Source organism: Pipistrellus kuhlii, unplaced genomic scaffold (genome assembly GCF_014108245.1).
Source record: "Pipistrellus kuhlii isolate mPipKuh1 unplaced genomic scaffold, mPipKuh1.p scaffold_m20_p_17, whole genome shotgun sequence".
NCBI lineage: Eukaryota > Metazoa > Chordata > Mammalia > Chiroptera > Vespertilionidae > Pipistrellus > Pipistrellus kuhlii.
Genome location: NW_023425482.1, coordinates 23,098,455 through 23,123,245, shown reverse-complemented (window position 1 = coordinate 23,123,245; position 24,791 = coordinate 23,098,455). Strand labels below are relative to the sequence as shown.

Below are 24,791 nucleotides of genomic sequence, written 5' to 3'. Positions count from 1 at the left end.
AACTCAGAATAAGGAGCCTGGAAAATCAGAAAATATTCTTCCATCTCTTTCCTTATAACCTAATGCCAGAGCTATCCTTCTTACTAACAATAGAAGATACAATAGAGACTTCTAATTGCCTAAAAAATGCGCATATTTCATGGGTCAAAATTTTTAGCTAGGCATATGCACCTTATTCCTCAGACTCCTTTCTGAAATTTAGGCTGATCTTTTGTTGGCTGGTGGTTCTGATGGTACCACCTGAGGTCAGTGCGGTGGCTATAATTATCTGGAGATTCCATTCAGACTGATGGTCCAAATTGAGTTTACTCATATGTCTGGCTGCTATTTGCAGTTGTCAGTCACAGTCCCTGTGTTGTCCCTGTTCATGTGTTCTCTCAATACCCAATAGTCCATCCACATTTCCCCGCACAAGCCTGGGTTATCCCAAGGACCTCTCCAAAAGGATTTGGTAGAAAGTAATGTGCGCCAGCTCTTGGCTTCTGTATCAAGTTAATTGGTCTACTTTTCCATGAGTTCTGTCCATGACCCACCTGGTGGAACCCAAACATGGTTAGGACTCAGCTTAAATAATGAAGATGATGCTTGGCCTGTGTGTGGCCCATTAATAACTCAAAAAAAGACCAACAGTTAAATGACTGTTGGAGTACAATCACCTACTGTCCTGGTCTGTTTAACTCAGAACAATTCCATGGGAGAGACAATTATTTCCTTTGTTATTTAAGGTGCTGTATTGCTGAGTCTCAACCTCTCTCCTCCCTCTCCACTTCCTGAAAAAAGCAGGTGGAGCACACATCAAGCATGAATCCTTATAGTCGCTAACATGAAGATGAGGCATGATAAATTTCAAGTTTTAGTGTCTGTAACCTAAAAAACAAAATATAAAATAGACAACCCAATTAACAGAATTATTTTTTATCCAAATAGCCCCACAAAAGTTGAGGGGTTTATAACAAAAGTGAAAGGCCAATAAAGTTATTTCTGTGAGGGAAAACGACAGGAGGGCTAAGTCTTGGTCTTGATATAAACATCAATATATATGAATATTGAAATAAAAAAGAAAGCATAATGGTGAGCTATACATCCCTCTAATCACAAATGCAGAACCATCATGCTACCACTAAAACCTTAACAAAACTATTGATCATTAAGTGAATCTCACCATTTTTTTTCTGCACTTAGTTATATGCACTGTGTGGGCAAAACAATTGCAATTTGTAAGTTTTATAGATTACTTGGAGGAGTTAAAAGATAACATTTGAATAGCCCATAAAGCTTAGTCATTCCCCCCGCTGGGGGATAATTACCTGTGGTTACTGAGTAAACTTCACTAGAATTTTGAGTAGTTTGGGTAATAGTCTTCAGGCTGCTCCCAGAAGATGGAAAATGGGAGAGATCAGGAAATCCTTCCTTTCACATTGTAGGCAACTTCTAAATAATCTTCAGAGGCCAAATACATTAAATCTAGTCCAACTGATGCATCAACTAGGAGAAAATGCCCAAGGGGGGAGAGGGGGAGAAAGTATGGACACAAATGAGCACGTGTCTTAATAATGAGCTTAGAAACCCATTCATCTTGTTTGATGGTTTCTTGTTCAGTGCTTACCACTAGCAGAGAGGGATTGGTTTTTTCTCACTCTCCTAAAAGCCATTATGAAAATATTGTCTAATCTATTTTTTGTTCATTTAGAAGCAATTCCATGATTTTAAGCACCAGTTCTCTGACTCATGGTGTTTCCTATTAACTCTTCCCTGTTGTGCTTTTTATCTAATTATCTCAGCCTGTCACCTATGTTCCAGTTTCTAATTTTGTTTTCACACCTCACTGGATACCCAAGAGTTTCTGGCAGTAGAAGAGTTGGGTTTGTGCTAAAAGTGTCCAAAAAAACAGAAAGGGATTCATAAACTCTGAAGTACAACCAACTCATTCTACAGATAAACAAAGCAAAGTCTTAAAAGAGAGGGAGATCCTAGTATAACATCATGAAATAGGTGTGGCTGAGGGAGGACTAGTTAGTTATCAGGACTAAACAAATTACTAGGAGGGTGATGGTATCACCATTTGGCCACCACTGGTCTTTCCTTACCTGGTCTTTTTTCCTTGGCAGCATAGCCATGCTTATAATACGTGGCAAAGATATCTCAGATACGAACATTCGAGATAAATTCCTTCAAGCCTATTTTGAAGAAAAGTTTTGATTTTTACTTTTCAATAGGTTGAAGTGATTAGAAGATTATGGCTATGATTTAAAATGGAGGCCGCCAAAACCGGTTTGGCTCAGTGGATAGAGCGTCGGCCTGCGGACTGAAAGGTCCCGGGTTCGATTCCGGTCAAGGGCATGTACATTGGTTGCGGGCACATGCCCAGTGGGGGGTGTGCAAGAGGCAGCTGGTCAATGTTTCTCTCTCATCGATGTTTCTCTCTATCACTCTCAATTCCTCTCTGCGTAAAATCAATAAAACATATTTAAAAATAATAAAATAAATAAAATAAAATAAATAAAATGGAGGCCTGTCCTACAAATACATTCAGTTGTTACTTATCTTTACCTACCCAAAGCCTTTCCTTTTACAGAACCTCATCTCCAGTGGGGCTGCCTCAAACTATTCTGGAACTGTTTCTCCTTTCCTTTAATTTCTAGGAGAGAGGGAACATTTATTATTTAGGTGACAATAAAATAGGAATATTGCCTGCCTCCAGATGGTTCTTCAGTGTCTCCTATGATTCTTCCAAGACTTTTGTATCAACAGATAGTATATTTCTTTGAGCCAGAAGCCACGTTGTATATATACTATTGACTTCCCCATAACTCATGAGTGGAGTAAAGTTACATTCATTGAATTCTTCTAATGCTCCACTCACTATGTTGAATATTTCACAGGTGACATTTCATTTGATACTTAGGAAAACCCTTTGAGGGAGGGCTTATTACACAGCTTCACATAGAAGGAACACTAAAGCACAATTGCTAGCTAACCGTAGTTCTCTAAGAACTAACATTTAGTAAACAGCGGATTAACCGAGCACATTTGTCCCCTGACAGTGCCATTTCATTAAATAGTGTTGGTTGTACTTACTACTTGAACTAAAGTAGAAGTTTCATAAACTCCTGACTATAAGAATATTTATTATTCTTAGAAATTAGAATATGTAAGAATATATGTGTATGACATATATCAATATGTGTATGTCTTTGTGTATTTATGATTGTGAATCATGTGTATGCATAATTTCAAACTTTAAAGAAGTCTTGCTTCTGTCTTCCTGGATATTCAATTATTTAAATAGTAATCATGATTGGTGTCTTAATCTGCATTTATAAATAATTTATATATTGCAAGAGAAGAATGTATTCAGGCAAGGATGCTATGCATTGCCCAAGAATCATTCACAAGGCATGCTTCAAAACAGGGTCTATAACATAGACACTATATTTGGCCCATGAAATATTCTGCAAGTCCAGTTGGGGATGATATATTTCACTGGCAAGCCACAATTATGGGACATAATGACTGGCCATATCAAAACACTGTATTCTTTTTGACAATGCATTTTCCTAGACTATCCCTTTGAACCATCTAAGGTTGTATTTACAACAAGAATTTATCACCAAATATTAACAGTAATGGTAGCATTTGCCTCTATATTCTAGAATCACACTGATCTCCTGCATTAACTATTTCTAAAATCCTCTTATCCATTTGTTCACCTATATGTAATCCAAACGCAGATGGAGTGACAGAGATTGCCTGGGTCTATAAAACAGGCAGAGATAAATACAACAGAATATCTTGGGAATGGACTCAGAAGTATGCCATGTGAGGCTACCCAGAAGTCAGAATAACCTGCATTATAGCTGGAATAAACTTTAAGTTACTGATAAAAACTTCAGGCCTTCAGCAATTCTAAACAAGAATAGTATGCAAGGCATGATCCCACACAGAGTCTATAACAGACACTATATTTGGAAAATGTTTCCTAAATGAGATGATGACCATTTAAACAGGAAAATATATCGGATGAATGTGAGAAGTAACTCTCACAGAAATATTTTTCTTTTTGCGGATAATGTTGACTGATTATTCTCTGTAAACAGGCAACAAAAATGAAGCTTGCAAAAAGAAATGGATATCTCCAACAGAATTATTTTAAAACCCTCACCATTTGTGTGCCCATCCAACGCTCATATTCAAACATGTTCAATCATATTCATCAATTAATCTTAAAAGCTGTAATATTTTATGAGCAACTTTATTTAACTATAATATGTTTTGCACTTGCAAGCTGGAATGTTAAAGACAGGCTTAGTCGTCTTATTCTAGGAGGAAAAAAAAAAGTAAATTAGAACATTCACACTAGGGGCTTGGAGGTTTTAACATGCAAGGCAGAGCTTAGTTTAATTATATACAGTACAGCATCAAACCTTTATGAAGAGAATAAGAGTCAAATCTATTCATCCCTGGACAATGACTTCCACAAGCAGATTTTTAAAACCAGTTCCCATGATCACAGATGATCTCATTTCATAGTTAATTTAGGAAGGATAAAAATTAGGAATATTGGATTTGGGCATGAGTGAAATAAACACTATCATTCTTTAGCAGGCAGCATTTGAGGGGATATATTGAGAAACCAGTGCAAATTACATACCTCTTCTTATCTAATATCACTATCACAGATTATCTAGGATTTACAAATAGCAAATCTTTAATGTATGGTACTTTCTTCAAATTGCATTAATAACAATGTTTTGCTTGGATAAATCAATTTATCATGTATGCATATTATGCATGTACATTATTACATGTATATAATCAATTAATATTTAATGTCAATTACTTGAAAATGTATTATATAACAATGCTTTCTTTATTAAAAGGGACTCTCCCCCCATCCAATCCATTGCAAATATTTCAGGAATGTGTTTATTATTAGATGCCATGTCAGTAACATGCAAGCACCAGACCTAAGGTTATGTGCTTCAATTGTAAGTTCCTTCAAATGGCGGGCTTTTGGCCAAAATCAGAACCTGGGAGAGCTGGGAGCTTAAGGGTGGGATGTCAGAAAACTAATATCCAAGCAGCTAGAGAGGGTGAGTTTGAAGAAGTGACGTCTCCAGACTCATTGATTTGAATGGCATTTCTATTGTTTATTTTGTTACTTCGCAAGCTTAACATTATGTTCAATTAGAAGTGCCTTCTTACCCAAACACTTAACCTCCTCTAGTTGGATATCTTCCATTCCAAAAATGTTAATATGCCCGTGTTCCAATGCACCGGCATCTGCTCCCATCTTACATGAAATAGTTATTCACTAATCATGATTCAACACATCTGTGTGACATCTGAAGCAGTCCCTGCTGCAAGCGGGAGACGGGACAAGTCAGATGGAGGCCCAGCCTCTGTCTCACAGCCTGGGGCTTGTTCAAGTCAAACAAAGGAAAGGTGCACCAGAGCTGAGGAAAACATGGAAGGAGCATCTTCCCTAGGCTCTTGGGGTTTATGGAGGGCTGTGTTTAACATAAATCTTCTTAGCTACTACCCTATTGTTTTAGTTTCAGTACTTGCCACACACAGAAATGAAATTCACTTACTCTTAACCTTTTACTCATTTTCAATGTTGGTTTATTAACTCCATAGACCTCTCTCTTCTCTCTCTTTCTTCCTCCCTGCTTTCTCTTTTTAAACCAAAGACTTAAGGATAAACTATAACTTTGAAGTCTAGATACTCACTGCTGTTAATGCGGACACACGACCATCAAAATAATGTGCTGCATCTAACTCATAAGGTGCAAGCAACACACTGGGAATAGAAAAATATATTTTTAAATATATATATATAGTATATCATAGGGAATACAGTCAATAATGTTGTAATAACTATGCATGGTGTCAGGTGGTGCTGGAAATATTGGGGGATCACTTTTTGAAATGTATGGTTGTCTGGCTATTATGCTGTACACCTGAAACTAATACAAAGTAAAGTTGAATATACAGTGTAACTTTTTAATTTTAAAAATAAAATTAGAAGAAAGATGGGGTTTATGTTCCTTCTCCATTAATACAGCTTCCACCAAGTATTTTTGAGATTGTCACTCTTGGAATTCAGCAACCATCCAGCAGCCATAGGAGATGGCATAGGGATGTTCTCTGGCTGATAGCTCGGCTAAGGTCCTCACCAATAAGCCGGTATCAATAATGAAACATGTGAATGAAGATGCTTCCACGTGATTCCAGCCCCGGGCCTTTGAATTTTCTGGTAAGGCCCTGACATTGTGGAGGATAAACCAGCTCTCTCTGCCAAGCCCAGTTCTAAATAGGGAGGGACAATGAAGTGGTTATTGTTGTTTTAAGGCACTCTATTATGGGCTCATTTGTTATACTGTAGTAGTTACTGGAATAGACTCCAACAATTACCAATCCTAATGGTATCTTTGTGGTAGTCATTGTCCAGATGTATCTTTAGCATTTACCTGGGCCTTTCCTTTTTCCCTAAAGTTCCTCTCTTCAATGACTAGAAGTGACTAAGAACACATAACTAAATGCATAATGGGGTCACTGTTTGGACCATGGGAAAGAAAAAAAGGATATTAGTGGAAAAGCAGGCGAACTTTGCATGAAATCTGTAATTTAGCTAAGCATATTGTACCAATATTAATTTTTGGTTTGGTAAGTGTACTACAATCATGTAAGTCATCATAATAATGGAAAACTGGGTGAAGGGAATATGAGAATGCTGTATTATTTTGTGCAACTTTTCAATAAGTATAAAATTATTTTAAAATATAAATTAAATAATAACAAGAACAGCACACAAAATGATGACAATAGGTATGAAGAAAATAATGATAAAATATATATAGCATGTTAATGTTCAATGGACACCAATTCTTACACTCTCTTCTCTTAAAAAATCAAACAAACTGCCATTCTGAAAAACAATGGCATAGATACAGATAATTTTACCAGCTGGCCTGGTATAACCCAATTGGTTTGTAACAATGTCTGACCCCAATGTGTGGATTCATCATTACTTCATAATCATAAGAATATGCTTTTTTCCTGTGACTGTTGTTATAATTTTAGTGTATACTTCCATTATCAAGGTGAGCAAAAGTTGCAACATCACTTTAAATAAAACTGAATAGCACACATTTCTCAAATTGTTTCCTGACAATTGTCTTCTTTAGCAATAATTCCAAGTGATATGTTTTTGGCCCATGTGAGGCTAGTCCATCATGAAAATAAAACTTGTGTGAGACATTTCTATGATAAGCATTACCTACTGTTCTGGAATCATTGATTAAAATGGTAGCTGCTACCAGGAATATCTGCACGCTATCCAAGTTCCTGGCTTCTTCCAGCAGATGCTTTCATCTTTAAAGACTTATTTGGAAGGAAAGTGGAAGATACATTTTTAACAGTAGATTTTTTTGAAGTCATAAAGTTATTTACAAGTTATTCTTGTAATATATCCATGGACGTTTCAGTCAAGAATAAATCAGCTTATTTTATCTTCTGGATGAATACTTCTGTTGCCAAAAACTCATGCGATATGATTTTTTACACAGTGATCCATTTAAAGAAACAGGAAGGACTGGTAGTGTTATAATTAAGCAAAAGTAATACTTTCTGAATCTATATCTATTATCTGTTTAAAGGTCTGACAATCTATAAGGCAAGAAATATTACACATGTATGTCTTAGACATGTATGTATTTCTTATTCTCACCCATTACAGTGTTAACCTTTATAATTCCAAGAAATCAGTTTTAAGTGGACTCTTTATGCCTTGTTTAATTATTAAGAATATCAAATTATATACTTTAAATGGGAGAACTATATAATATGAATTACACCTCATTGAAGCTATTTCTCAATGAAACTTGCCCTACATGTTCTGTTTGAAATTAGTAGATAGACAAGTTTGTTTTCCATTAAATTGAATGGACACTAACTTACTAGTATATGTCTTATTTATAAGTGTGGAGCCTCTGTGGAAAGTCTCTTTCATTTCATTTTGTTTATTCCACAAAATAGAATTTCCGTATATGAAAAGAGAATAGTGGCAGGTGGGAGGAGAGACAAGAAAAAAAAAAAAGAAAAAAGAAAAAAAAACAAGCTTGAGATCACAATAAACCAAAGCCAAGAAAAGTGATTTTACTCTGGAACCAGCAACATTTAATGAGAGCAAAGCAAACAACTGGAAGTTAGACAAATGGAGCATATAGGAGAAAATAAAAAATGAAACAACTTGATCAAAGAATAAAATATAGGGCTGTGATCAAAGAAAACAGCTTTATAAAGAAAGCAATACTTGATTTTTGTATATACCCTTAGAAGACAGAAAATACATTCAAAAATGCAGTCAAGCTGTAGCAGTAGATCTATATTTTATGAATATGCATTTTACAATAAATATTCCGTTCTATTTCCTACAAATAGAAAACCGAGTCGTTAATAAGTAACCATGATTTAACTCCTTGTAAAGCATGGCTCCAAAAGAAAAAAAATGATTGTTTTTATTTACACTTACAAATAATATAGCTATAAGCTAATCTTAAGATAGACAACAAATTCAAAGTAGTAATTGTGATGCAGATTCTGCATAATTGTAGTCTTAATGATTTCAAAACTTTTCAATTAATCCCCAAATTAGCCAATTTGAGAAATGTACTAAAACTCAGTATTTCTCCTAAGAGGGTTTTACAGACTTAGCTAATGGACATTACTGACAAAGCTTTATGCATACCATGGCCATGTGGGGAGCACAGTAGGATTTTAGGAATCATTATGCATTTTTAATGGCACCAAATTCGATGCCCAGATCAGCTTTGGTAAGCACTATGCCATCTCTAGGCTGTTTCTTCTAAAGTGCTTTCTATGAACTTCACATTGATAATTTTATTTTGAGGGAGTTAAAAACATTAGTACCTAATCTCAGTTATCATGGAAAACTATTCATTAGGTAGCAAACTGATGTATCCTGGAAAATGGGGAAAAATAGCTGGAGACATTTCCTTATAAAATGGTATTCTCTTTATTTAGCTGATTCACTGTATACCTTTCTTTTTTTAAAAAAATATTTTATTGATTTTTTTTATAGAGAGGAAGGGAGAGGGATAGAGAGCTAGAAACATCAATGAGAGAGAAACACTTACCAGCTGCCTCCTGCACACCCCCCCACCGAGGATGTGCTCATAACCAATGTACATGCCCTTGACCGGAATCGAACCTGGGACCCTTCAGTCTGCAGACTGACGCTCTATCCACTGAGACAAACTGGTTTTGGTATTGTATACCTTATCTACTCTCTGAGCTTTCTCATTGTACAGAAACTACAAAGTACAAATACAATTTAGAAATTAGTTAATTGCTTTAATTTTATACACACACATGTATACATGTGCATGCATATATAGTGTAATACACATGTATATGCATATATAATGTATGTCTATTTTAAATTAATATATAAAAACTATATAACTATAATGTAATTATATATTCACCATTCTTATTATGTGCCCAACAGTATTCTTTGCTCTTTACATATATTGCTTCATTAATTTTCACCACAGACTCTACATTTAGGTACCCTTACTCTGCCCATTTTCTTTTTCTTTAAGAGACCTAAGACCGAATAGAGGAGCTAAATAAATTGCACAAGGTCATACAGCTGCTAATGAGAGCATTGGGATTCAGACACTGATCACTTTATATAAGTCTAATCTGTAAAATCTGCCACCTTTTCAACCTCTGAAGCATAAATAAAATGTCTGTATAAAAAAATACAATGTTACTTTGTCGCTAACCTATTAGATAATCACTCTATTCATTTTCTTTAGCACACACATACAACTATATTTAGAAGTAAGGATGAGATACATGTATACATGATAAGGATTTAGGACTTAAGATAGAAGTCTGAAAGAGAGTTGGGGAATGCAAGCACTGCTATCAGCTTCTTGAGGAAATGCTAGAATCGCACTGTGATGAACTAGATTCCCAAGCTATGAGAGGGAATGAGAGCTTTGGAAGTGGATGTGGGGATACCTTGTTCATCTTGCTTAGGATCTAGTGCAGCACAGGTCCTGAGGTGACATGTGAGTGGGAGTAGGAAAAGAAAGAAGATAGGGAGCAAATGAAAGAAGTGTGCTTTACCTGCCAGCTGGAGTGGCTCAGTTGGTTGAACGTGGTTCTTTCCTATGGACCAAGAGGATGCAGGGTCTATTCTTGGTTAGGGCATATACCTGTATTATGGGTTTGGTCTCCAGTTCAGGAGCATATAGAAAGAAACCCATTGATGTTTCTCATCTCATTCTCTCTCCCTTTCTCCCTTCCTCCTTCCCTCATCCCCCTCCTCTCTCTCCTGTGTCTTTCCAAACTGCAATTAAGATGTTGGTGGGCAGAAGTTGATATCTATAGTTCTTTTATTATCTTTTTTTATTGTTTAGTCATAGTAGTACATATATCTCCTTTATTTTTCAATTGACTTTCCCCCAGACTCCCCTATCCCCTGTCGCATGCCCTCATCCCACCCCTCCCCCAGTGTCTTGTATCCATTGGTTGTGCTAATATGCATGCATACTATATAGTTCTTTTAAATGCCATTAAGTTCAATGTAATGCAATGCAAAAATCCATGCAGAGACAGAGACATTCTCTCCTAAAGAGAACATTTACAATCTGGTGTGTGTGTGTGTGTGTGTGTGTGTGTGTGTGTGTGTGTATGTGTGTGTGTGTTTTACAGATGTCCAAATGATCTGCTGGACAATTACCAATGTGGTATAATTACTCTCATCATTTAGATAAGAAATGGGATAGTTTTATGAATTACTGAACGCCACACAGCTCCCTGTTAAGACTTTATACCTGGCCTTTTGGTTTTAGAATGCATCATCTTTGCTAGGTTGTAGAGTAAGCCTCACCCTTGCCCTTGACTAAATAACAGATCATTCAACATGGGTTTTTAAAAGTCTTACTTTTTACTATACTTAGGTATGATATTTTAAATAGTTTTTTTTTTCAAGAAAACTTACAATCTCTAACCTTTTCTATACTCACTGGCCATATCTGAGTTTCACAAACCAATACAGTTAATCTCTCTATGAAAATCCCTTATGATGTGTTGTCACAATTTCTTCCCACTCACAGTATCTGTTCAAACAGCTTTGTAGAGATAACTGCAAGTCAGAGGAAAGCCTGAGTCCTTTATGGCTAATCCTTCATGTGTACCACCCCCATTCACTCTATTTTTAGCATCCTTCAGTTCAAATGGCTGACTCCCTCTGACATCTACAGTGGCTTCCAGCTGTCTCTGGTCTCCCAAGGGGCCCTGAGGGGAAATTGGAAGTGAATATAGGATCTGAATGAGTTATGAGTTTTTCCAAAGTCCTCCTAGATATAAAGCATCCACGTTCCATTTTACTCTAGTAGATCCTTTGTAGATCCTTTCTATTTTCTATAGAGGTGTACAATCTCAAGTGTTTGGTTACTATTGGTTTAGATGCAAGGTCTATTTTCAAGGAAAGGCAGTTTGAACTGGAACTTGAATATTTGCTGCCACAGACACACACACACACACACACACACACACACACACACACACACACATATATATATATTTTTTTTTTCAACAAAGAGGAAGGGAGAGGGATAGAGCGTTAGAAACATCAATGAGAGAGAAACATTGATCAGCTGCCTCCAGCACTCCCCATCACTCCACACTAGGGATACACCCACAACCAAGGTACATGCCCTTGACAGGAATCAAACCTGGGACTCTTTAGTCTGCAGGCTGACACTATCCACTGAGCCAAACTGGCCAGGGCCACTCTTTCATTTTGCACTAATTCTTTCAATTCCTATTTTACATATATCACTCATACAACAAATATAAAATGAAGTATCACAGAGTAGATGTTAGAAGCTGGGAATGATATAAAAAGTAGCCTCTAATTTTAAAGACATGGGATCTCATGGAGAGAACTCTGAGAAACAAATCTTTATAGAGCTTTATTGTTCATTCACAGGGTCACTCCACCTCTGTGTTTTTTAGCATCACCTAATATTTGGGACTTTCTATTCCTGCTTCACTCCACAGTCTTAAACAGTCTAATGTATTTTCTCAAGAGTTTATTGGTAAGTATTTAAGGTTCTATACCATGAACTAAATGCTATTATTTTTAGTTATTGCTATGGCAAGTGGGCATACATTACACTTGGTAAACTGTCATTTGAGACTATACATTATTGATTTTTGCTAATTTTGTTACCAACTCTGTTATTGGGCTCAGTAATTATTTTGCCTGTTTTTGTTTTTAAGCTGCTTCTGTTTGGGTTTCCCAGGTGAAACATCTTATAATTGGCAAATAGTAAAAAAAATTGTAGTTTTTATTTTCAAATTTTATTAAATTTATTGGAGTGATATTGGGTAATAAATTAACATAGGTTTCAAGTGGAAAATTCCATAATACACCATCTGTACAATACATTGTTCAACATTATACTCTTAACTTTCAAAAAATAATTTTAAACTAGTGTTTCACCATTACTAATAATGCTTTTTAACATCTTTCTCTAATATCCATTTTTATTGTGTTAGGGACAACTTAATAATCACTACTTAATTAATAGTTTCTAGTAGGTATAGATATTAAATGTTTTAAATGTCTTTTATGTCCATTCATGTGATTTATTTTACTGACTCATTCCATTGATAGGTTATAACAATTTGTGTACTACTACTAAATTATCATTGAATTCACCATCGATATTTTATTTGTTCTTTGTATAAGTCAGTTATAGGATCAAACTAGACAGTTGGGGAAAGTTTAAAAAAAATACTATTTACAAACTGTGGCCTAGTTTAATGAGAAGAACAAGAGGTAGCACAAGTACCCTGGTTGTGGTCTAGGTTTGAATGGGCAAGAGGAAAGGAAGTAAGGTAGCTACAGAAAGAAGATTGCTGGGCAAGAGATGGGATCCCTATTAGAGAGATGCATGCAACAGTGACCTGGCATGAAGGGAGTCAGTGGAGTGAACCCTCCCACCTCAGTTTCTTCCCTGCCTCCCACTTTCTTATCCCCATTCAATCTGAAGCCAGAGAGCAGGAAGGCCATTGATGCCTTCTGTGAGGGCCTGTTTCCCAGAGTGCGAGGAGAATAGCTAAGGTGAGAAAACAAAAGAAATCTAGTGTGTTTCTATAGAAGGCAAGTATCACATGCTCTCACTCATATGTGGAATCTAATGAACAAAATAAACTAATGAACAAAATAGACCCAGAGGCACGGAAGCATGGAACAGACTGTCAAATCTCAGAGGGAAGGTGGGAGAAGGTGGATGGGTGTGTAAGAGATCAACCAAAGAACTTATAGGCATATATGCATAACCCATGGACACAGACAATAGGGTGGTGAAGGCCAGGAATGAGGGGGGGAATAGAATGGGGGAAAGGGGACATATGTAATAATTTCAACAATAGAGATAAAAAAATAAATTCCTAATAATCTAACATGCACCAGTGCCTGTGTTCTATAATATCATTCTCATTATATAACAAGGATTCAAACCAGTGAAATAAAAATGTTATTAAATATTCTGAAAGAAACAATGAACATCCTGTGTTTAAAAGACAGAAGAGGTGATTGGACCTAAAAAAGGTGTCAATGTGGCTAGAGCTTGGTGAAAAAGAACACAATGAGTTTGGGAAGAGTACAGAGAGAATGCCAGGAGATAATAAATATTAAAGGACTTACAGTTCACTGTTAAGTTGTTAGGTTTCATTCTAAGTACAATGAAAGTCCATTCAAGGCTCTTATATAGGGAGTGCTCTAAGCAGATCATCTGAATTATTTATTCCTTAAAAGAATCCCGGATAAATTCCCTGTACCAGATGATTGATGTAGGTAAGTAAGTAAGTAATATTCCTTTCTGAGGATGTATGGTGGATAGACATGGGTTGAATGGCAGAGATATATTTTAAGTACTTTTTTGTTTTCTTAGTTTTACATATTTGTGTGTGTGTGTGTGTGTGTGTGTGTGTGTGTGTGTGTGTGTTAATTTTTCAGATATATGCTTGTTGGCTTACACTTCCCTAAATGTCCAGAATAAATTTGAGATGTTATAATTTTTAAAAATAATAAATAAGTATATATGTACTAGTGCTTTGTTTTTTGTTTTTTTAAGTTTGTAAATGTCATATATCTACCAAAGGCCTGGTACATGAATTTGTGCACAAGTGGGGTCTGGCCAGCCCACCCTGATCATGGATAATCAGGTCGGACCTGCAGGGGGGAGGGGCAGTTGGCTAGCCCCAGTCCCAATTAGGGTGGTGGTGGTGAGGGTACTATCAGAGGTAGGGCAGACGGGGGGCGGGGGAAATCACTGATGGTTGGGCAGCTGGTCCCACCCCCTGGTTGAACTCCTGGTCTTCTGGTCAAACTCCTGGATTCGGGGGAATTTTTCATATTAGCCTTTTATTATATAGGATAATTGTATTTCTTATTGTATCTTTATAAACTACACATATTTGACATCTTTACTAGAACATTTTTTAAAATCTTATTTATGATTATTTCCTTAAAGTGTAACAATTTTATTGTTTTCAATACTTGTATTTGTTTTCCACTACTTTCTGACTTAGTTGTACTAAGTCCTTATTTTCCTCTGTATTTTTGTAATCCCATAGTACAGAATAATGTCTTGACTATAACTGTGAGGCATAACACAACCTATTTATGTTCTTTTTTACTTGTTAATAAATATTACTTAAACATTTGAGTTTTATTATAAATCCCATATTGATTACATCTTATATTTGGAGAATTTTTTCCCTATGTTCTTCCATTTAAAAGGTATATACTGCCAAAACCGGTTTGGCTCAGTGGATAGAGCATTGGCCTGCGGACTGAGAGGTCCCAGGTTCGATTCTAGTCAAGGACATGTACCTTGGTTGCAGGCACATCCCCAGTAGGGGGTGTGCAAGAGACAGCTGGTGGATGTTTCTCTCTCATTGATGTTTCTAACTATCTACCCCTCTCTCTCCCTTCCTTTCTGTAAAAAAAAAAAATCAATAAAATATATATTTTTTAGAAGGCATATACTGTAATGCAATTAATTTTTTCCAATATAATTTTAAATTTTAAATAATGAGTTTTTTGTATGACTTTATCATATTCCCATTGCTTTTCCCCAGAGGCAGCAAAGAGGGGATGTCTGGGTGAACCTGTTTTTTGGGGTTTTTTTTTTGGGGGGGGGGTGGCAGGGGAGGGATTCCAATGGAGAGAGCAGACAGTGGTAGTTTCTTAGAGGAGCAGAAGGCAATAGAATAAAGAAGAAGCAGGATTAGGGAGTGAGCCCAGAGTTAATATAGGAAAAACATGAAATGAACTGTATTAAATCAATCTGCTAAAATTATTAATGTTATGGAGGTTGAGGCATGAAGAAATACTGCATTTTATTCTAGCTAGTCTGGGAGCTTAAACTTTTTTGAACTTTTCAGTCCTGCCTCTTGCCTGCATATCCATCTGGACCACTAGCTAACACTCTGACTATGAATTCACAGGTCCAGACCTCTCGATTAATCCCTGTAGGACTCAAATACATATCCACCTGACATCAGACCACCGGATGTGACCAGACATCCTGGCACCCATCGCCCTAACTGCCTGACATCTGACTGAATATCATACTGGACCAATCTTGGGACTAAGAATGCAAGACTGCCAATTCTTAAGAATGTACTTTTAACTGTAAGAACTTTTAATTTTTACTTTTTTCGTTGGGAATGCTTCTAGGTTTTTGCCTTCCTGTGTTCTCAATCTGTGAACTCCCAGACCCTTAAAAAAGTGTTATCATTGATTTCTAGCCAAAGTATTTAGAGTTTTAGAGTTTTGTTGAGTGTTTACAACAGTAAAGTACCTTTTTCCACTTAGATACAGTTTCTGGTGCTTGAGCAAGCATTGTTCCCCATTTACTAATGAACACCAATAAGTGCAATTTAATGACATTGTCCACTAAACCAACTAAATAAAGAGAAACTTACACAAACTACTGGTCCAAAGTACATTTCTGAACCAAGCATAAAAAAGAAAGGAACCTCCAATATCCCATAGTCTGCTAGTATTCCCAGAGAGTGAAAAGTGTTTACATTCCCATGCTCTTTATAGTTTTTTTTCACTTTCCAAATAGCAATGTTTGAATGAATTTGTTAAAGTGTTTATATCAGCCTAAAGTTAAACACACTCATAACCATCTCTTAAATAGTACTTATTTCCCACATAAAGATGCCTTAATTAATTTTGTAATCATATGTGTGATGGGTAAAACCATTATAGCTTAATTTTCTTTTAACAAATTGCATCTATTGACAGTCAGCTCTATTTTCACTTGGTGCTTGTCATTTATCAATCCATTTTCACATGCATTTTGACACATGAATATGTGTGCATGTCACAGTAACTGAGAACATGAGTCTTCATTCTAGTCCTAGAGGATGCAAACCCTTCACACCAATGCAGGAAACCTGGGATTGTAAGGAAGATAGTTACTAACAACATTGCATAAAGGGCAATTCATGATGAGTAGTAAGTGGCTTTGATTTGATGAGTCAGAAATAGAATCTCCTCACAGCTCACTGAAGGTTAAACAATATAGACCATCTCCTCCCGCTTTTCCCTTGGAGTAAATGCTCTCAAGTCCACTGACTCAGTCACCAGGGAGCATACAGACTCACCTGTTTGTCCTCTTAAAAGCCTACTTCAGTTAGAAATAAAGAATAATCCAAACACTACTTGTGGAGACTGACCTCATCTTCCAGGACACTCTCTTAAAGAGGAATCTGGAAGCATACATGTGCCCTGTTTAAAGAGTCTCTTGCCTGCCTGAAGGCTAGAGAAATGAAAGTCTAGCTCAGACAACTCTTGGACATTCACATAGAAGACCAATGAAAACTCCACTTGGGATTCTTTTCCAGGAAAAGTCTTCAATTCAAGTGACTTTCATTATAGACTTGATAGTGACAACTTAATTATCAAATACTCTGGAGAGAAAGCAATAACAGTAATGCGACTTGACATGTAATTATCATTATTCCAATAGAATTACCCTGACTTAGAGCTCAGTCCTTGTTATGATAAAGTTTCTGAAATGTTCTTGCCCCCCCCTGTGGTACTGGTTTTATCATCCTTTGCTGTCCTCAACCCTTAATGTGTTCTCTAAAAAGGAGCCAGCCAGAAAATAGACAAAGAGTATATTTAGACAATGAAACTCATGTATCTTACCCCCCCCCCCTGGACTTTTGCAGTGGACATTACCACAAATTCTAAGGAATAGTAAATAAATGGACATGGTACTTACTGGGTATCTGTTATGTGTGAGCTAAAAGCTTCCATGCATATTTTATAAACCATCTCCACAATTTTCCTTTAAAGATGAGAAAACTAAGGCTCATATAAGTTAATTTCCCAGGACCACTAGGGTTGTATTAATAGCTGGTATTGAAAATGATGTCTGTGTATTTTTTTGTAATCAATTGAGAAGTTATTGCTTTAAATCAATATATTGAATAATTTAGTCAAATGGTTCAAAAGCAAAAAACAAACCAACAAACCACCATCAACAGCAACAACAAAAAACAACACCCACAAAGACATACAGTAAAATCAGGCTCCAACCTTTGTCCCTCTTCCATAGGTATGCATCTCTCCCCAAAAATCAATCCAGGTACCACTGTCAGTAGTTTTTAATATATACTTCCAGGGAGTTCTAAACATAAAAACAAGTACTATTTTAAAAATACAAATTATATAATGCTATATACACTGTTCTTCACTTTTCTTTTTTTTAACTTAACAACATATCCTTAGGATCTTTCTATATCTATATACCGTGTTTCCCCGAAAATAAGACATCCCCTGAAAATAAGACCTAGCGCAACTTTGGGAAAAAAATTAATATAAGACACTGCCTTATTTTCAGGGAAACATGGTATATAAAAGCCTAAGTAACCATTATGAGCAAACAAGAAAGACTGGTCGACCAGTGGCTATGATGTGCATTGACCGCCAGGGGGAAGACACTCAAAGCAGGAGCTGACCCCTAGTGGTCAGTGAACTCCCACAGTCGAACTCCTGCAGCCAATCCCCCTGTCTGGCCAACTTCCCATAGCGCCCCCCCCCCCCCACTCCAGCCAGTCATGTACTCCCCATAGGCCTTATCATGGCCAAGCTGAGGGACCCCCACTTGTGCACAAAATTGTGCTCTTTACTCTCTAGTTAGTACATAAAGAGCTTCCCTGTTTTATTGAAGTTGTATAACATCCATTTTACGATGCATCACAATTTATTTAATCATGACTCTATGATGGATGTTGAAGTATTCAAGTTGCTACGTGTCTTGTGCTATTACATACAGTATTATAACAAATATGCTGATATTTAGACAAGGGTATATGTGCTCCTAGGGTTCTTACTATAGAAAGACTCTCCCTTTCCATCTCCAGCTGAGGAGTTCAGTAAATATAAATAGCTGGGCCCTACCACTAGAAATTGGAGTGCAGCCTCAACACTGAGGCACCTTCCCAGGTGCTTCTGAAGTGTAACATGGCTCTGAGCCCCTCCAACAACATCTCCAAATACTAAATTATGATGCTGATATGCTTTCAGTGTAAAAACAACAATGAAGAAGAAGAAGGAGGAGGAGGAGGAGGAGGAGGAGGAAGAGGAGGAGGAGGAGGAGGAGGAGGAGGAGGAGGAGAAGGAAGAGGAGGAGGAGGAGGAGGAGGAGGAGGAGAAGTGATTCTGGTAGCCCAGGAGGCATCAGCTTCCCAGGAATTTGAGGATACTTTTCTGGAGGAAGTCACAACAAATAGAGAATTAAATAATAGAGAAATGTTAGCCCAGGAAGTGGCTAAGGGAAGGAAAGTGAAGGTTGGGAAGGACATTTTATTCAGTGAGACCAGCATAGCATATGGCTGTGGAAATGAGGGAGCATTGCACAGAGCACAATTTAAAATTTGCAAATAATTGAGTGTCGCCTGAATGTGGGACGATGATTGGGCAGTGACAAGCTATTTTGCAAGGAGAACCTATTTAACAGATGCACAGGATACTTCCAGGAAAAGATACCTGCTGAAGCATGTTGCTTATTCCCATTTCTGAAGTACAAAACCCTCCTCTTCTGAGACCTGGCAACAAGAGGGCAGGGCACTGTAAGGACATATTGAGATGGAGGTGGAGTCAGTTCTCCTCATTCCCTAGTCATTTCCCCAAATATCAAATCTATCTTGGGATCTATTCTCAAAACATATATACAGTTCTGGCCTCTCTTTGGAAATAGGAGCAATTATTTCCTGGAAAACAAACATTGGCTTCTCCAAATCCCCTTTACTTCTGCAGCTACTTAATATTGTTCATAAAGTTTTTCAGGGGACCCACATCATTGTCTGAGGTCCATATGTGGCCCATAGCTCAACTCTTTGAGCAAGATAAGGTCAATATGTACTTAAGAATAGTTATCCTTCCCAGCATCTTCATGTGTGCCTTTTTCCCCCTTCTCTTTATCCCAACTAAATTTAATATCAAGAGGAAATCCTGGAGCTTTATGTTTTACATGGCAGAAATCTCACAAGGAAGTAAAATTCCCACCCCACACTCACTCCTATCCCTCACAGAAAAAGACAGAGAAGCCAAAACTGGTTTGGCTCAGTGATTTGAGCCTTGGCTGCAGACTGAAAGGTCCCTGGTTCGATTCTGGTCAAGGGCATGCACCTTGGTTGCGGGCACATTCCTAGTAGGGGGTGTGCAAGAGGCAGCTGATGGATGTTTCTAACTCTCTATCCCTTTCTCTTCCTCTCTGTAAAAATTCAATTAATATATATATATATATATATATATATATATATATATATATATATATATATAGCAAAGCATCAATTTTTTTATGATCTTTGTGGAAATCCTCAAATCTTGAGATATTCTGCTTCTACATATACTTGCCTTAGTGCATACAACAGTATTGTTTGCAAACAAGCCTTTATCTTCTTATTTGTAACACAGGGCATATGGTGAAGGGAATATTTTGAAGGGAATATTGTGGTTGTTATGTGAATTGAAATATAGTTAGTGGCCCACAGAGAGTGGGTGCTCAGTGTGTGTACTTGTACCAAATTGAGAACATTCAATAAAGAAAAAGGGAAACAGATTTTGGCACCAAATCATCTCAGTAGACTGCAAACCCCATAAGACTGGGAGTCACCACAGCCCCAATCTCCAGGGACTCCAATTATATAGCAGAAGATCCTCACAACAAACAATGTGTTTGTTAACAATGAAGACATTAACTAACATAAGTGGGACTAAATTTTGGTTTGGCATTTACCAGCTGTTTCCACTTCAGAATGGAATTCTCTGAACTTGAATTTCTTCATCATTGAGACGAGGGCCATACCATCTTGTTTCCTAGATTATTCTAGGTTTCAGGTTTTCCAAAATATAACAGATACTAAATAAATGCTCATGAGATGGATAGATGGATAAATGGACAGATGAACAGATGAACGAATTGGGACAACTCAAACAAGAAGATGGAATGTGTAAGGATAGATGCACAAATTAATCCTAGCAATATTTTTTGGACAAAAATGAAGTTATTACTCACTTTAACCTCTGGCCTCATGCAAAATGTATTAGTAGAATTCCATACATTCCTTGAACACACATTCCACCCTATCACCTCCAGGTCTGAGGCTCATCCCCTGACACTGGAATATACATTGGCAAAGGAGGACATTATCAGTGCAATCATCGGTTACTGGCTTTAATAGGTGCACCTTTGTGCCTATGCTTCATTCTTTCTCTCTTCTCCCATTCAATGCATTCCAGATTTGTGAATAGGAAGCAAAAAGGAGGAATCATTTGTGTTTGGAATGATATCCCAGTCTCATAACTTAGATTTTTTTCATCCACATTATGGAAGTTATAAGAGTACAGTATTTTTCTCCTGTTAGAAGTTAAGTATATATTAATTTGCAGACTGATAAAGTAAATCTCCATTTGTCTTCCTTCTGATGTTCATATTTAATGTTAACCCTAGAATATACTAACAATTTACTTGTTCCCTTTAATGCACTGTTAATTTATCTCTATTTGTTTTATGCACTTACTGATTTTTATATGTGATTATAAAATTATTTTCAATAGGAAGGGGTACACTGAAACATGCTCATGTATTTTTGTGTACGTGTGTGCACATGGATGTAGATGTTTAAGCTCATATTGTAGTTGAAAAATGTATCTTTTTAAAAGGGATGAAAAGAGAAATCTTATTTTTCAGATTATATACTGAATTACTTACTGGCTAAGCTCATTAGCATTTCAGTAATGTAACACTCTAATTGTGCTATGGAATTGCTTTAATCTTCCTCTCCTCACTAATGAGAAACGCTTCACTCTGCTGTACAACTTTCGAAGTTTTGTGTACAATGTTGGGTCCCTGTGACCCATTAGTACAGCATCTCTTGGAAGCAAAACATACAGAAACTCGTAAGCATGTCTCCCCAGTCGTTCACAAACCTGATTTCAGCTCACCTGCTCGGTCCATCAGCCTTAATGCACCGTTTCCATGATTTAGCTGTCTGTAGTGGGTCACCATCCCTGGGCACTCACACACTTTTATTCAGATACCTAAACATCACACTATGGATTTATAGGTTGCATATTTGTTTTTATGAAGTTGATTACTTAATCAGCATATGTCTTACTCAGTGCGGCTGAAAGCTTCACAAGGCAGAAATCCTTTCTTTCCTAACTATTGTATAGTCACTGTCTGACACTCACAATCTGTGTTCAAATAAATAAGTAAATGAGATAATTAGTGAAATCCAAATTGTATATATTTTTAAATTCCTAATTAAAAGCAAAAGACTTAATTTGACTATCTAAATTTTTAACACTCCAGCCTAAAGCAACAAACTCAGCACTTCCATTACAGTAAGACTATGGATGAAGGAGCAGAAATAGTTGTATAAGTATGAGTCCATATAAGGCTGTTCAGTTGATGATGCCCTATAAAACCTGAGACTTCTCAAGAAACAAATTCCCCTGTCTCCTAGATCCTTTTATTTTTCAAGAGAAGAATCTGAGAGCCAGGAAGTCAAGTTCCCATGAAGCAGTGAAAGAATATCGTGGTTTATCCAAATACTAGAGGCTTAGTGCATGAAATTTGTGCACAAGTAAGGTCCCTAGTGGCTGCCAGCTTCCAGCAGTGGCCTCCCTTTGCACCATCCTTGGTCTGGGGCTGCCTGCTCACCTGCTCCACCATCCTGCCATGGTCCCACTTTCGTTAGGGCCCATCAGTGCCAGTAGTACCTCTGCTGTCAGTGCTGCGCTGCCAACCCCTGCCATGTTTGGTGCCATCCCCTTGTGGTCAGAGCACATCTAACTCCCAGTTGGTCAAACTCCTGTCCACGTGGACAATTTGCATATTAGCCTTTTGTTACATAAAATATTGGTTGATTCTCAGGAGTTTTTCCTGCCACCCACAATCTGGCCTTTTCTCATCTCTCAGTCTATCTTTCTGGCTCAGCAGTCTTTTCCTTCCATCTCTTTCCATGTGCACTGTTCTCATGCAACCATCATATTTTTTGGGTGGTAATAAATAGATGATATTTTGTTTTTCATAGTTCTACATCTCACCTGAGAATTCTGTGTCCATCCTTGGCTCTTTGGGATGTTCCTATGTCAGTCTCTTCTATATTGATTTCACAACTTAATAGTTGTGTGTCTTGCATGAGTCACTTTACCTCTTGAGCCTTAATTTCCTCAACTGAATGATAAGGAAAGTTATTTCTAATCAATAGAGTTATTATGTAGACTATATTAATAATTAAATATAAAATGTGAATCAGAAAAGAAAACAAACAATATTTATATTTGCTGATGCATCTTACCCTCAACATCAATTTTTTATTCTGATGAAAGAATCATGAAGAAAAAATTAAAATAGAAAGGTCTATGTGCATTGAAAGACAAAGAACACCATAGAATTGTTAAATGTGTAAATTAAATGTTGCTTGATAGAACAATGGGCAAGATTTGTCTCTTTTGGGGGGCTCAGTTGAAATCAGAAGTCCCTGAAAGAAATATCTACCTTTCCACTTCAGAAAAAATCCTGAATTATATGATATGCACATGAATCTAATATAGTTAGGAGAAAAAAAAAGGCAAATAAATAATTTATTGAATAAATTTTATTCATCTTAAGACTCTGACCTTTCTCTACAAAGATAACTGCATTGCCTCCAGCTATCTGAATTAGTTGATTTTTTTTTTCATTAGTGACAGCAGTTTTTGCAACTCCATTCTTGAAATGAGATGTCAACCAAATGCTCAAAATTTTACGAACTGACATTTTGTGTCTTTTAAATATTCAGTCGTTCTAGGTGCATCCGTCCTCCCTAGTGTATAGCTATTAAGGATCAGTTGTAAGAAGAAGAAGAAGAAAAAAAACCTCATGAAATAAAAGGAGATTTTATGACACATGGCTTGAAATCTTAATGTGGTGCCTCAGATCAATCAACCCAATGAGCATCGAAGTTCAATTTCAGCATCAGCATTTTTATGATAATTTTTCTTTTTGTTCTTCTCTATTTTCCGCTGTGTCTGGGTTATAAAAGGCTCCAGGTAATGTTTGTGTTATAAAATGGAGGCCAGTAATTTCTTTCCCCCATAAAACTCACTCACAATTACAATAGCATCGAAATGGTGCATAAGTGGCTTCTTCATAAAGTAAGAAAGAAAAATGGTGCAACAGTTAAGCTTCCTAATGATGGGCACTAAAGCAATGTTGCTGATTAAATTCTTTGCTAATTACCTTCTGTTACTTAGATTGGGTGTATTTCAGCAGAATAGAAGCATCTATTTATGAATACTTGTTTTCCTGGTAGCAGATGAAAATATTTGATTCTCAGGTTAGACAGGGACTCTCACGGTCATACCACCCACTTTTCACCTTGGAGATCAATTTACTCCCTGAAACACAGCCCCACTGACTCGCATGGAGGAAGGTACCTACTTTTTACCACATGGTGAAGAGGCTGCAGCAGTAACATTTGAGCTGAGATTTAAAAACCTAAAAATTCAGGTACAGAACTTTCTGAGAAGAGGAGCGGTGAATGCAACAGCGCTGAGGCAAGGATGAACGAGGGCTTTAATAAAGGAGAAAGCAGAACAAGGTGAGTTCAGGGATTTCGGTGGGCATCAGATGAAAGGAGCTCTTTGGAATAGGCCACGTTAGAGGGAATTTATTTCATGGTTTACTGAAAAGCTTAGAGGTTTTAATAAAAGAAATGTCATCATGCAAATTAAGTCAAGAAAACCACCTTCCTCCTAAGTGGAAAATGGGGTGTAGGAGTATAGTGTATTATGGACTGAATTCTATCCCCCCAAACTCATGTGTTGAGACCTTAACCCTCAATGTGCCTGTAATTGGAGACAAAGTATTGGATGACTCCAGCAGGACCTTCATATAAGAAAGTGAAGAGGAACCAGGAGCAGGCACAGAGAAAGGAAAGGCCATCCGAGGACACAGTGAGAAGACAGCCATTTGCACGCCAGGAAAGAGAAGTCTCATCAGAAACCAATCCTGCTGTAACTGTGATCTTTGATTTTTATGCTCCAGGATTGTAAGAAAGTTAATCTTTGTTGTTCAAGTCACATTCCCTGGGAGAATAGAGGGCCTAATATCTATTTTATTATATGCTTACAATCTAGAGGAGATAGGCTTGAGGGC

General features: G+C 37.0%; 1 pseudogene; it reads left to right on the top strand.

Moving 5' to 3' along the window:
- The first annotated feature begins 3,442 nt into the window (after window positions 1–3,442).
- LOC118720885 lies at window positions 3,443–3,887 on the top strand (annotated as a pseudogene).
- The last annotated feature ends 20,904 nt before the right edge of the window (window positions 3,888–24,791 follow it).